This window comes from Oryctolagus cuniculus, chromosome 19 (assembly GCF_051225735.1).
Source record: "Oryctolagus cuniculus isolate XC-2025 breed Fujian yellow rabbit chromosome 19, ASM5122573v1, whole genome shotgun sequence".
NCBI classification, from domain to species: domain Eukaryota; kingdom Metazoa; phylum Chordata; class Mammalia; order Lagomorpha; family Leporidae; genus Oryctolagus; species Oryctolagus cuniculus.
In genome coordinates, this window is record NC_142885.1 from 29,983,585 (window position 1) to 29,996,483 (window position 12,899).

Genomic DNA, 12,899 nt, shown 5'->3' on the forward strand with positions numbered 1-12,899 from the left:
GCTTAACAATGATTTAAACCTTACATAAAATTACATCTAAGCTTCACTATTATGAATCCATAAGGAGTCAGAAAAAGGATTTATAGGTCACAGGGTCTTGACTATGGTTGTATTCCACTTTCAAATCAGTCTGAGATAAATAGCATTTTTCCAAGATTAATAAAATAGATTTTATAAAAGAGATTCTTTTTAATGACTGAATACATCATTTTTGCTACTGAGAGAAACAGGTTATACTTTTTGCCCCACTATAATTCACTCTTATGAAAGAAATAATTTTCTTAACTTCTAGCAAATGCTACAGGTTTGAGACTACAGGAATTATCAGGAGTCATTCTTTCTTATCAATCTGTAATTTATTTCTAAAATATGTCAAGTAAATTTTTAAAGACTCAATGAGGGGCAGCTTCATGTTTGCTGTCTCAGTGAATTCTGAGGAGGCTTTTCTGGCTTTATGGCTTCACGGTGGTCTTTCTCTTTTATCTAATCTTCTATTTTCTCATCCTCCTCACTGTCTAGAGGTTGAGGAATAAGCTTATTACCTACAATGACTTGCCTATTAATTCTGTTTCACTCTCTTTCTTTTCCTTTTGGGAAATCCCTTTGGCCTGCATCTTATCATTTATGAAAGTTCTAAGTTTGCAGCAAATGTAAATACTGGACAAGTCCTGCAGTTTTCTGACAGGTCAGGGAGGCAGTCCAACAATGGCAAGCTTGCCATAATCATTCTCACTTTTGTGCACAAGTGGAGCAAATGAAATAGCAAGGCTATTTTTACTTTCCCAAGTGGCTTCTCCAGTTAGCATAATCTGTGTTAACTGATTTTCTGTAAGCATGACTAGTATGCCTCCCACATTCAGTAAAATGTTCATGTAGTTTTTTCTGGACTCTAGAATCACAATAAATCTGATCATACTGATGTCTGTCAGATGATCTCTGGAGGCAATTACCAATCACCAATGAAGGTTCACAGAACTCAAATTTATCAAAGCTATCACTATTTTTATCAAGCGCTCAAATTTTTCCTTGGCATATTCTACCACATCTGAATGAAGCTGCATCCCATGATTTGTTCCAAAAGACCTGTGGCATGGCTGTCGGTCCAGCCCACAGCAGCAATGTGCAGGGCCAGGCTCCTGAGACCCTGGCAGCTGGCTGCCACTACCACCACACACCGCTGCCTTTTAAAAATGTATTCATTGGGGCTGGCTCTGTGGCATAGTGGATAAAGCTGTGGCCTGCAGTGCCCACATTCCATATGGGCACCAGTTTGAGTCCAGGATGCTCCACTTACAGCCCAGCTCTCTGCTCTGGCCTGGGAAAGGAGTGGAAGATGATCCAAGTCCATGGGCCTCTGCAGCCACATAGGGGACCTGGAAGGAGCTCCTTGCTACTGGCTTTAGATCAGCCCAGCTCCAGCCCTTGCAGACATTTGCAGAGTGAACCAGCAGATGGAAGACTTTTCTCTCTCTGCCTCTGCCTCTCTGTAACTCTGCCTTTCAAAGAAAATAAACAAATCTTTAAAAAATGCATTTATTTTTTGGAAGAGCAGAATGGTAGAGATGGGGGGGAGAGAGAAAGAGAGAGAGAGAAATGAATGGGAATGAGAATGAGAATGAGATTGAGAATGAATCTTATTTTCAGTTCTACTCCCCAAATTCCCTCAGTAGCTTCAGCTGGGCCAGGTCAAAGCCAGGAGGCATAAACTCCACCCAGGTTTCCTATATCTGTGGCAGGAACCCATCTAGTTGAGCCAATATCTGCTTCCTCACAAATAAATATCAGGAAGGTGGATTGACGTGTACATTCTAAGTGTCAGCCTAACCTGATGTGCTACAGCAGTTACCCTAAGATAACAATTATTTTGTGGATAAATAAGTGATAAAAATGAGCTAGGCATTACTAGCAGGAATTGAACATGTGTAACTAATAGGCAAGTGTTAGCATGCCCCTTCATAGATACTTATTTAAATTATAATATCTTTTCTTAATTTCTCCTGCTCTCTCACTGCCATCTGTTTATTAATCTAAAGGGAAAATTGTAAGAACTGTCTTGAAAATTGCTTTCTCTATACTTTTCTTTATTGTAGAAAAAGAAAAAAGCACATAAGTGAACTGATACTGAAGTAAAAATAATACTGCTGTTTTTGGTTTAGATTAATTATAACCAATAGTGTCTTTTAATAGAACAGATAAGAGGAACCAGTGTCATTTTAGATTTTAAAAAGATATTATAATCTGCAAGATATCTATATGACTGTAGATCTTTCTCAAAGTTTTACTCCTGAAGTAATGCTAGGATTATGTTGAAACTGAGAGGGGACAGCCACTGGGAAATCTTTTCCTCAATACCAGAGGGACTTAATGCTTCATTTGTTGGAGACTAAAGTATCATAAAGGACAACCTGGGTAAGAGATAAGGAGGATGATTTATAATAATTATAATTAAATAATAAATAAAATAAAATAATACTGTTTCCATTCAGTTAAGAATAAACTTGCCCGGGGTCACGGCTCACTAGGCTAATCCTCCGCCTTGCAGTGCCGGCACACCGGGTTCTAGTCCTGGTTGGGGTGCTGGATTCTGTCCCGGTTGCCCCTCTTCCAGGCCAGCTCTCTGCTGTGGCCAGGGAGTGCAGTGGAGGATGGCCCAAGTGCTTGGGCCCTGCACCCTATGGGAGACCAGGAGAAGCACCTGGCTCCTGCCATCAGATCAGCGCGGTGTGCCGGCTGCAGCGCACCAGCCGTGGTGGCCATTGGAGGGTGAACCAACGGCAAAGGAAGACCTTTCTCTCTGTCTCTCTCTCTCACTGTCCACTCTGCCTGTCAAAAAAAAATAATAATAATAAACTTGATTGAACATAATAGATAATTGAAGTCATAGGCTTATCTAAATCATTTTATTTTTCTGTGTAACAAGCTCCCCAAATTATATGATTTGGGACTAATATAGTAGTCTTAGAATGTAACATTGACATGATCCTGACAATGTGGCTTATATTATCCATAATCTTACCTCATGGCTACATAATAGCTGCTGTATGACTAACATACTGTGTTTCAGGAAGGAATAAGGAAAATGATTTTGCAGCCAAAGGTTTTTCCTTTATAATAAGCATTCCAACAAAATTATCTCAATTATTTCATCTAATTTTTCAAGAGAATACATCACAATAGCTATTTTTGCATATGAATTGTAAGAGTTATTGTCGCTCCCCCTCTTTGTGGAGGAACGACACAAGACCCTGCGCTGTTCTTTCGTCTGCTCGGCCCTCCCCGGGTTTGCTGCTGGTTCTTCCCGGGTTGGCTACTGTCCCTTCCACCTCCGTGGAAGGGCGGTTCCCCCTGCCACTTTCCCCACTTCCGCAGGGGAGCAGCACACCGCCGGCCGGCTCTCTCGGGGGCTGCTCAGATGTTCCTCAGTGTTCCCCTTAGATGTTCCTGGTGCATGCCGTCTCTCTCCTCCTTTATTTTCCCATTTCTTCCCGTTTCTTCCCTCCTAAGTTTCCTATCCGTCCTAAGTTTCCTATCCGAGTCACGGCACCACTTGCCGCTCCTCCGCACGCAGAGGAGCCGCACCGGACCGGGCGCTTGTTGTTACCTTTTTTTACAAGTCCTTTCTATAGTAAAGTAAGAATAAGTAAACAGCAAACTCCCAAAGCAAGAATGAGTAGAGAGAAATGAGAAAGAACGAAGTAACGAACTTCCCCGCGAACTCTCCAACGCACTCTCCAACCAACCCACACCACCATGCCGTCTCTCTCCTCCTATATAGTCCTCCTCCGCCAATCCCAACTCGGCTGCCCACACGCCGAGCACGCCGCTCTCCTCCAATCAGGAGCAGCTCCTGCAGCTTGTCAAGTTGGTGAGAGGCAGCTGGGTAGAAGCTGATTACTCCTCTCCCAGCGCCATATTGTGGGAGAGCAGATGCATAGAATAAGTCTTAATTCCAGTAACAGTATAGTCCGAATTGCTCCCCACAGTTATTAAGCAAGATATGCTAACAGATCTTACATGTCACGTTATACACATGAAAAAATATAGCAAAATGTTCAAAGTTCACTGTGTTCTCTTTTTAAAAATAAAATTAAAAAGTCAAAAATGAATTGAAAATAATAAATATTAATACATTTAAGGTATAACATGGAAAATTAATATTAAAGCATAGGGCCAAAAATATGACTCTAAATGAAAAATAAGTGTATTTGAAAACAGACAACATGAAACAAAGCAGAAGATCAAAATAGATGTTGAAAATAAAGAAGATTACCTATAGTGTGCATGATTTTAGGTAAAAATCATTTTCCTATATACAGATGATGAATTTGGGAGATTGATAAGGAGTGTGGTGTGATGGTGTTGATAAGATGCTCTAACTTTAATGATTTAAATATTTTTATTTATTTTGTAAGATATCAACATAATGAAAAACAGTATTCCTGGGGCTGGTGCCGTGGCTCACTTGGTTAATCCTCCACCTGTGGCACAGGCATCCCATATGAGCACCAAGTTCTAGTCCCAGCTGCTCCTTTTCCAGTCCAGTTCTCTGCTGTGGCCAGGGAAGGTAGTGGAGGATGGCCCAAGTGCTTGGGCCCCTGCACCCATGAGGGAGACCAGGAGGAAGCACCTGGTTCCTGGCTTCAGATCAGCGCAGTGCCAGCTGTAGTGGTCATTTGGGAGGTGAACCAACAGAAGGAAGACCTTTCTCTCTGTCTCTCTCTCTCTCACTCTCTCTCTCAAAAAAAAAGAAAAGAAAAGAAAAACAGTATTCCTTGCTGTTCAATTATGTATGTCTTCACCCTTAAAGGCAGTGCATAACACTTCAATCTCCACTCTTTCAGAGATATTCCACACATCAAATAAATGAGTTTATACTTCATTGTTTCAGAACCAACAACAGAATAATAGTTACTTGTCTCCATTTTGTTACTGTATCCAATTGATATATATATATAGAGAGAGAGATTATAATTCTATAAAGTGCTTTTGTACCTGTTTAAATGTCACATGATTTTACATTTTATATACCATATTTATTGTTTGAAACACAGATTTCCTCTATTCATTTTTTACAGAAACAAAAAATATTTACTTTTAAAGAAGACATGATAATATAGTGCAAACAAGAGTCATGTATCCTTGCTTAACAACTGTTTCAAAAACATTTAGAATGAAGTTTTAACAGGATTTTGCTCAAGAGAATTTACAAATTCTTTCTTAACTCTATAATGGTGTTTTCATAGCCTGAAGAATTGCTTTTATGTGGTATCTATAATGCTGTTCTTATTTTAAATGGAACAGAAAGTAGCAACAATAATTAGCTGTTCATCAATTTGCATTATAAACTTTATACTTAAAATTTAGTGAAAAATTCTGTGATGAAATTAACCCTGTTAGACAGTAGAAAAGAACCATCAGTGCTTCCATGGACAGTTCCATATGTTACTACTAATTAAAAGGCCACAAAGTAACAAGGAACACAGAATTCTATAGAAAACATATTTAAATGAATCAGAGTTGCTAACTAAAGAACAAAGATTTGAAAAAATTACAAAAATTCCAACATTAGGTGTTAGATTTCTGATTTCAATGTTATTAATATTGACCTAAAGAGACTCCTGATAAAAAAGTCATTGCTTTTAAAATCCTATAAAAAGTAAAACTTTGTTGGAAGCAACTATGTTCACTTCCTGTTCAAACAATAAAAATAAACAGTAAGAAAACATTTCTCTTTTCATTTCATAGTGCCTGAAGTGTAAGAGGAAAATATATAATATAAATAAAATTCACTGCAATTACTCAAAGCCTGCATGTAGAACTCATATATTTACATTCACAGTGAAGTTTTTTCAGAGTTTTTCTTGGAGTTTCCAACTTGCTCAGCTACACTGAGCTATAAGCAATCACATTTGCAAATGTGCAGAGACCTAAGCCAAAAATGCTGAAAAAGAGAAGTGTGTCTCTCTCTACCTACACACAAATATATAATTAAGCCACTGAACTTTAAAAAGACACCCTTAGAACAGTTTGGAGTACAATTTATGCTTAACTTTATCAATGGCCATGGTATAAAGGTAAACAAAAATAATTGCATTGTTTCTAATGGTCTGCAGCTGTATTTAGTTTTCTGTGTTACATGTAAACATTTTTAATTTAAAAAATTATTAAGTTCCATTTTCACTTTAGAATGATATTGTCAATAAAGGGTAAAACTTTGCCTTGAGACATTTCATCTGATTCTTTTGTCTCTATCAATTTAAAAGAGATCATTGTATGTGAACGAAAAGGCTGCAGTAATGCAGTTCTACTCTATATAATTAACTATGATCTTTGTGCAGATCTAAAGTCTCTTGAATGCATATGCTTGTAAAAGCAGAGTTTTCCTTTGAATGGGGAAATTCTTTGTGTTCTCAGGGCTTCAGGACAACATCTGCCTCTGATTCCAAAAAGGGAGAGGAGGGGCACACGAAGGTTATAAGCCTTGTATATCTTCATCCAGCTGGACAGTTTGGAGCATAGCAAGCTCTATTTTGTCTGTTTCCAGGTCTTCGCACACAGTCTCAATCATGCCATCTAGGACATATTTAGATTTGGTGTCCAGCACAATTAGGCTGCTTGTTGCTTTGTTCTCAGAATCTGATAAGAGGTTCTCTTTTAGGTTAGCTACTGATTGCAGAACCAAATGGTGTTCTCTGACAAAATTCTGGTGCACTGCTATGGAGGCATGGCCCACCTGGTCTTCAGAGGTAGGAACAATTTACCCCAGGGGAAAGTCTGAGTCAGAGGCATGGACAACAGGTCCTGGCCAGTAATGAGTGAGCAGTTCTGAAGAGTTGCATAGTTAGCACTGCTGACCGCCACCCCTGCGGATTTGCCTGCCACAGGTGCAGGCATTGGCTGGTTATCAGTGATGTCAGGGTTGAGCTCAGTGGAAGTTAGCAGCGCAGGTGGAGTCAGGGAAAAACTGAGTTAGGGATACATTCACCAACAAAGAGGCCAGAGGGTGAAGGCCACTCCTTGAGGGATTTTCAGATGGCAGGTTTGTATTTCCTGAGCATTCTGATTGATGGCCATCAACTGAGAAAACACCAGGCTCCTTTCCAAGCCTTCCTGTTTCACAGATCCCAAAGTCTTCCCAGAAATGCCAACAGTGTATACCACTGCACTTGGAGTGAGACAGCTCAAGAAAACCTTGACTTGCTGCACTGGGGTGGACTCGCTGGTGAATGTGCTCCAGTCTGAAGTGCTTGAATTTATGGAACTGTTACTTGGTGAAGCTGCCACTGAGACAGGCAGCATCTGAAGTGGAGAGAATTCAATGCTCCAATTAAGAAACTGGCTCTTGGCTCTGGAATTGGGGATCTGGACAATGCCGTACTGGTTGATTTGCACTGGGGTAGTGAAAGTCCCCACAGAGCTTCCCTCCAGGGAAGCCACTGTTTGAATGTCTTCTCTTTTCATCTCAGCACTGGGGATCAGCCCTGCGAATGACACTTGGACACTGGGGCTGTAGGAGGTGGTGGATGCCGAGTTGGCTGCAGAACACTGCAGCACATTGAATTCCTTCACATCCCGGGAGGTAGGCCCCAGGATGTCCATCATGGAGATACCATTGTTCACAATGTTGGTTGACATTTTTGGTGGGCTAAGGACACTGTGTATTTCTCACATTTAATCCATTTAGGATGACTCCACTGGGTCCCTGAATGAAATAGTTACCATTAAGGAAAACAGGCAAGTAATTGCAGGTACTAAGCTTCCATTCAACAAAACTCCAGAATAGCTTAAGGATATCTTTTTTTAAAAAGATTTATTTCTTTATTGCAAGTCAGAGTTACACAGAGAGAGGAGAGGCAGAGAGATAGATAGAGACAGGAATAGAGATAGAGACAGAGACACAGAGAGAGAGAGGTCTTCTATCCAATGGTTGGTTCACTCCCCAATTGGCCAAAACAGCTGGAGCTGCACCAATCCGAAGCCAGGAGCTTCTTCTGGGTCTCCCACGTGGGTGCAGGGGCCCAAGGACTTGGGCTGTCTTCTACTCCTTTCCCAGGCCATAGCAGAGAGATGGATCCAAAGTGGAGCAGCCAGGTCTTGAACTGGTGCCCATATGGGATACCAGCACTTCAGGCAAGGGCGTTAATCTGCTGAGCCCACAGCACCAGCCACTTAAGGGTATCTCATTATTTCCAATCCGTGGGCTCCATGTGACTGGACAAGCTGAGGTTGGTGACACCATAAGAGGAACTCTGGAGAGGGTAAGGAGACAGATCCTCCTGTCCTTTGCTGGACTCACCTTCATTGCTGGAATTGCCATCTGACTCACTTTTAGACTGGCTCTCCAACGGGTTCCAGGCATGGTGCTGTTGGTTCTTCAATCAGTTGCTGACCTGGGTGAGGGAGAGGATGGTGATCTTGGCCAGGTGCAGCTTCTTGGAGGGCGAGGGGTAGCGATTCTGCTTGTAGAGCTCCTTGAGCATGTTGTGCAACTTTTCCTTGAAACAATACACCATCTCCTCCCAGTCCCAGATGGTGCAGAGCAGGGGCAATGTCCCGTGCAGCTGGTAGTTGTCTATGGCACACAGCCGCAGGGTCCCTCGGCCTAGGCCGCCTTCTTGGTGCACCTTCCTGGTGTAGCGTACCTTGTACCAGAGCTGCTGCAGCAGCAGGTGGTTGGCTGACTTGAAGCTGTGGCTCTCCAGGATGCTGTTTCTCATCCAGGCATCTGGGAAGATGCCCTAGTGGAAGGCCAGGAGCACCCGCCCCTTCAGCAGGCTCTCGTTGCCATGTAGCAGGTCGCTCTGGGGCAGTGGCCACAGGAACCTGGCCAGGTGGTCCAGGTTGCCCCCTGCTGCAGCGCCTCACACACGTAGGGAACATGGTCTAGCGAGAAGGCGAGAGAGGTCTCCGCGCCCGCAGCAGTGGCGAAGACAGTGGCAGGGGCTTGGTGTTGGCCCAGAAGTTCCAAGTGGAGTTGTACCTAATTGGGCACCGCTATGCTCATCGCCACGTCGCTTCCGCCACCACTGCCCCTTCCTCTCTGCTCACCTTGGTGGCAGCGGGCGCAACGTCCCCTGGCTCCAGAGGGAAAGGGGCTGGAGCCCGCGTTGGGGGGTGTGGGAGCCCCGCCGCCGCACCCCCCACCTCCGCACCCCCCACCTCCGCCGCTTCTCAGTGTGCCTCCTGCCCTTCTGAGGCGCTTTCAATCCCATTCTCCTGCTTGATGTCCGCCGCACTTGCGATTGTTAAGATGGCTGCTAGAGCAAAGTAGTGTAAAGGGACAGCTGCTTTCTGCCGTTCTCCCCTCATTTTATCTATTTTTCCTGGACTTGGAGGATGGGGTCTCTGCCTGGTCTCTTCCAAGGATGGTAGGGAACAAAATGCCATCATGGCAGTAGAGACTGTAGCAGCCATGTGTACAGAGGGAAACATGGGCCTAACATTAGCTGTGAGTAAAGTGGATGGGATGGGGCTGGTGCTGCAGTGTAGCAGGTGAAGATGCCACCTGCAGTGCCAGCATCCCATATGGGCACAGGTTGGATTCCATGCTGCTCCACTTGCGATCCAGCTCTCTGCTATGGCCTGGAAAAGCAGTGGAAGATGGCCCAAGTCTTTGGGCCCCTGTGCCCATGTGGGAGGCCTGGAAGAAGATCCTGGCTCCTGGCTTCAGATTGGCCCAGCTCCAGTGGTTGAGGCCCTTTGAGGAGTGAACCAGTGGATGGAAGACCTCTCTGCCTCTGCCTTGATGTAACTCTGCCTTTCAAATAAATACATAAATGGCGAAAAAAAAAAAAGAGGATGAGGCCTTTCTATGACAGATGTTGATGCTTCTATGTCTACCCCAAGTGTCCCATAGTGTCCTTCCCTCCAGGCCCCTGTTCCAGCTCTTGGTGTGGAGTGAGAGAGGGATCTGCAGGACTCAGAGACAGCAAAGCAGCAAAAGCAGGGCCTGAGGATGGAGGCTGTCAGACAGATGGGGTGGGTTGTACACTCAAATGTGAGGGAATGTCTGGTTGAGAGGGGTCCCCCAGGCTTGCCCTCAATCTTCCCTCAATACTCATCAGGGCCACCCCTCACCACTGAGCCTCTGAGTCTGAGGGGAGAAGGGGTTGCTGGCTGAGCCCACCTGGCTGGATTTCTTAGAGGGTCTGTCAACTGACACTGGTTCCTTTCCAAAAATAAATAATTTACTAAAAAGCATCTTGCCAAACTGTGGTGATAAAGGCCTGGTAGCTGAAATGGGGTTTCCAGCCAGCTGGGCCCATTAGCAGCCATTCCTCTCCTCTCACCCCACCCAGGTACAGTTGTCAAGCCCAAAAGGCCTGGGACAGCAGATGTCAAATCAAGGTCAGGTTGCAGAGGGCAGCATGGGGGTTGGTAATGATGGCTTTCCTGATGTGATCTTATATATCTTATATAAGATATGACAATGATATGTGGTGAGCTCCAGAACATGAGCAGCAACAGCTGTCCATATAGTATAGGAAGTACCAAGTTCACAAGGCAGTTATGTTCCTGAAAGCATTCCCCTAGCCTTGGCAAACTGTGGTGCCTGGAGCAGGCACAGCATCTGGTAGCATTGTGGCTGGGACTTGTCATGGCCATGCACAGCCACATGATCATTATGGAGCCAGTAAGAGCAACACCAAACCAGAAGGCCAGACCATGGACCGTCCCTGAATACAGTATGTGGAGTTTGAATTAGCTATATTCTGTGCAAATCTCTCTCTTTGGCATTTAAGATGTCTGTGCTGGCATCTGAAATCCTGTCACAGCCTTCCCCACCACCTGCCTTTGCCACATTTGACATTCCGCCACCAACCCTGTCACTTCTGCCGCTATGTTACATCCCACAACTGCTTGGGTTGACCACATCCCATATCATAGAATCTGGGCTTGAGTCCAGGCTCTGTTTCCAATTCTGCTTTCTACCAATGCATACCCTGGGAGGCAGCAGGTATGCGGTCCCTGCACCCACATGGGAAAACTAAATTCAATTCTAGAACCATGGCTTCGGTCCATCTCACCCCAAGTGTTGTGAGCATTTAAGTGGAATAGCAGATGGAATATTTATTCTCTCTCTCTCTCATAATTAATTTAAAATCTTTGGAAATGCAAAAGATATTAAGTTCGTTAGGAATTTGACATACAAAAAGTAGCCATAGGACTTTGACATAGAAAAAAAATAATGCTTTTATCTGTTTTTGTCCATATATGTATTCTCTTCTTCATGTGACTGTTAATTTCTTATAAATTTATATATTTCACATTAACACATGATGTGCAATTTTGCTACATTCCCTTTCCATTTTATTTTTTTTAATTTTATTAGTTTATTTATTTACTTGAAGGATAGTGTGACACAGAAGGAGAGATGGAGAGAGAGTGAAATCATCCTTTTTTTGGTCAATTTACATAATTATGGGGCAGATTTTCTGTATGTGGAATCATGGCATCAAAGCATAAAAGAACATACACTTTGCTAAACATCCTCATATCCACATCCACAGAAGCTGTGACAATTTGAGTTCCACACAGCAATCAGGGAGGGAACTTACTCCCCATAAAAACATTTTCCAAGTTTGAAGACTTTTGCTAGTGTGAACGGTCACAAAATTTCTTTATTTATTTGGAAGGCAGAGTTACAGAGATGCAGAGAAAGAGAGAGAGAGAGAGAGAGAGAGAGAGAGAGAGAGAATCTTCCATCTTTTGGTTCACTCCCCAAATGGTCTCAATGGCCAGAACTGGGATGATCTGAAGCCAGGAGCCAGGAGATTCTTCTGGGTCTCCCAATAGGGGGCAGGGGCCCAAGGACTGGGACTATCTTCCACTGATTTCCCAGGCCTTAGCAGAGAGCTGGATTGGAAATGAAGCAGCCAGGTCACAAACCAGTGCCTGTATGTGATGCCAGCACTGCAGGTGGTGGCTTTACCTACTACACCACAGCGATGGCCCTTCTGTTTTTCTCCTTGTATCTTTCTGTATCTCTCTCTCTCTCTGCCTTTCAAATCAAATGAATATAAATACATAATTCAAATTTTGGTGAATTTATTCCCCAAGTAAATGGCTTCCATAAAATGTTCATGTATTATATCACAATGAGACTACATTTTGGGAAATGCATCATTAGGCAAGTTTGTCACTGATGGACATCACAAAATATAACCACACAAGCTAGGATGGACACCATTACTAGTCAATATAATCTGATGTGATGACTGGGGTTCTATGGGGTCCATCAATCACTGAACATTTTTATTAAGTAAATGACAGAATGTCGTGTTTTTTTTTTGAGGAATTAAATATTAAAAGTTTATTTTAGAACAATTTTCCATTGTGATGTGTGTGCTTATTTGATATCTAAGAAATACTGTTCAATTATAGCCAGCATGGTTTTCTTCTATAATTTGTTTTTTGAAATTTTGTTGTGTTTGTTTTTGCCAGGAAGTCTATAGTTTTCTAAATGTGTATATGTGTGTTTCCATGCAGGGATCAAGGTAAATTTCATTCCACAGAGACCATTTATAGAAAAGTCTAACCTTTAACCCTTTGATTACATGAGGTTCATTAGTTGAATATCGTCAACTGAAATGTTCAGGTTTGTTTCTTGACTCTTAATTATATATTTGAAAAAGCAGAGTTCCAGAGAGAGAAGGGCACACACACACACACACAGAGAAAGAGAGAGAGAGAGAGAATGAGATCTTCCACATGCTGATTCACTCCCCAAATAACCGCAACAGCCAGGGCTGAACCAGGCTAAAGCCAGGGGTCAGGAGCTTCTTCTGGGTCTCCCATATGGATGTGGAGGCCCAAGCACTTGGGTCACATTCCACTGCTTTCCTAAGTGCATTAGCAGTGAGCTGGATGGAAGTGAAGCAGCCAGAACATGAACCAGC

General features: G+C 43.1%; 2 pseudogenes; both read right to left on the reverse strand.

The window, feature by feature from the left end:
- Window positions 1-331: 331 nt before the first annotated feature.
- On the reverse strand, window positions 332-3,021 carry LOC138847069 (protein-L-isoaspartate O-methyltransferase domain-containing protein 1 pseudogene; annotated as a pseudogene).
- Window positions 3,022-6,472: 3,451 nt separating this feature from the next.
- On the reverse strand, window positions 6,473-9,309 carry LOC103346731 (homeobox protein SIX4 pseudogene; annotated as a pseudogene).
- Window positions 9,310-12,899: the final 3,590 nt, after the last annotated feature.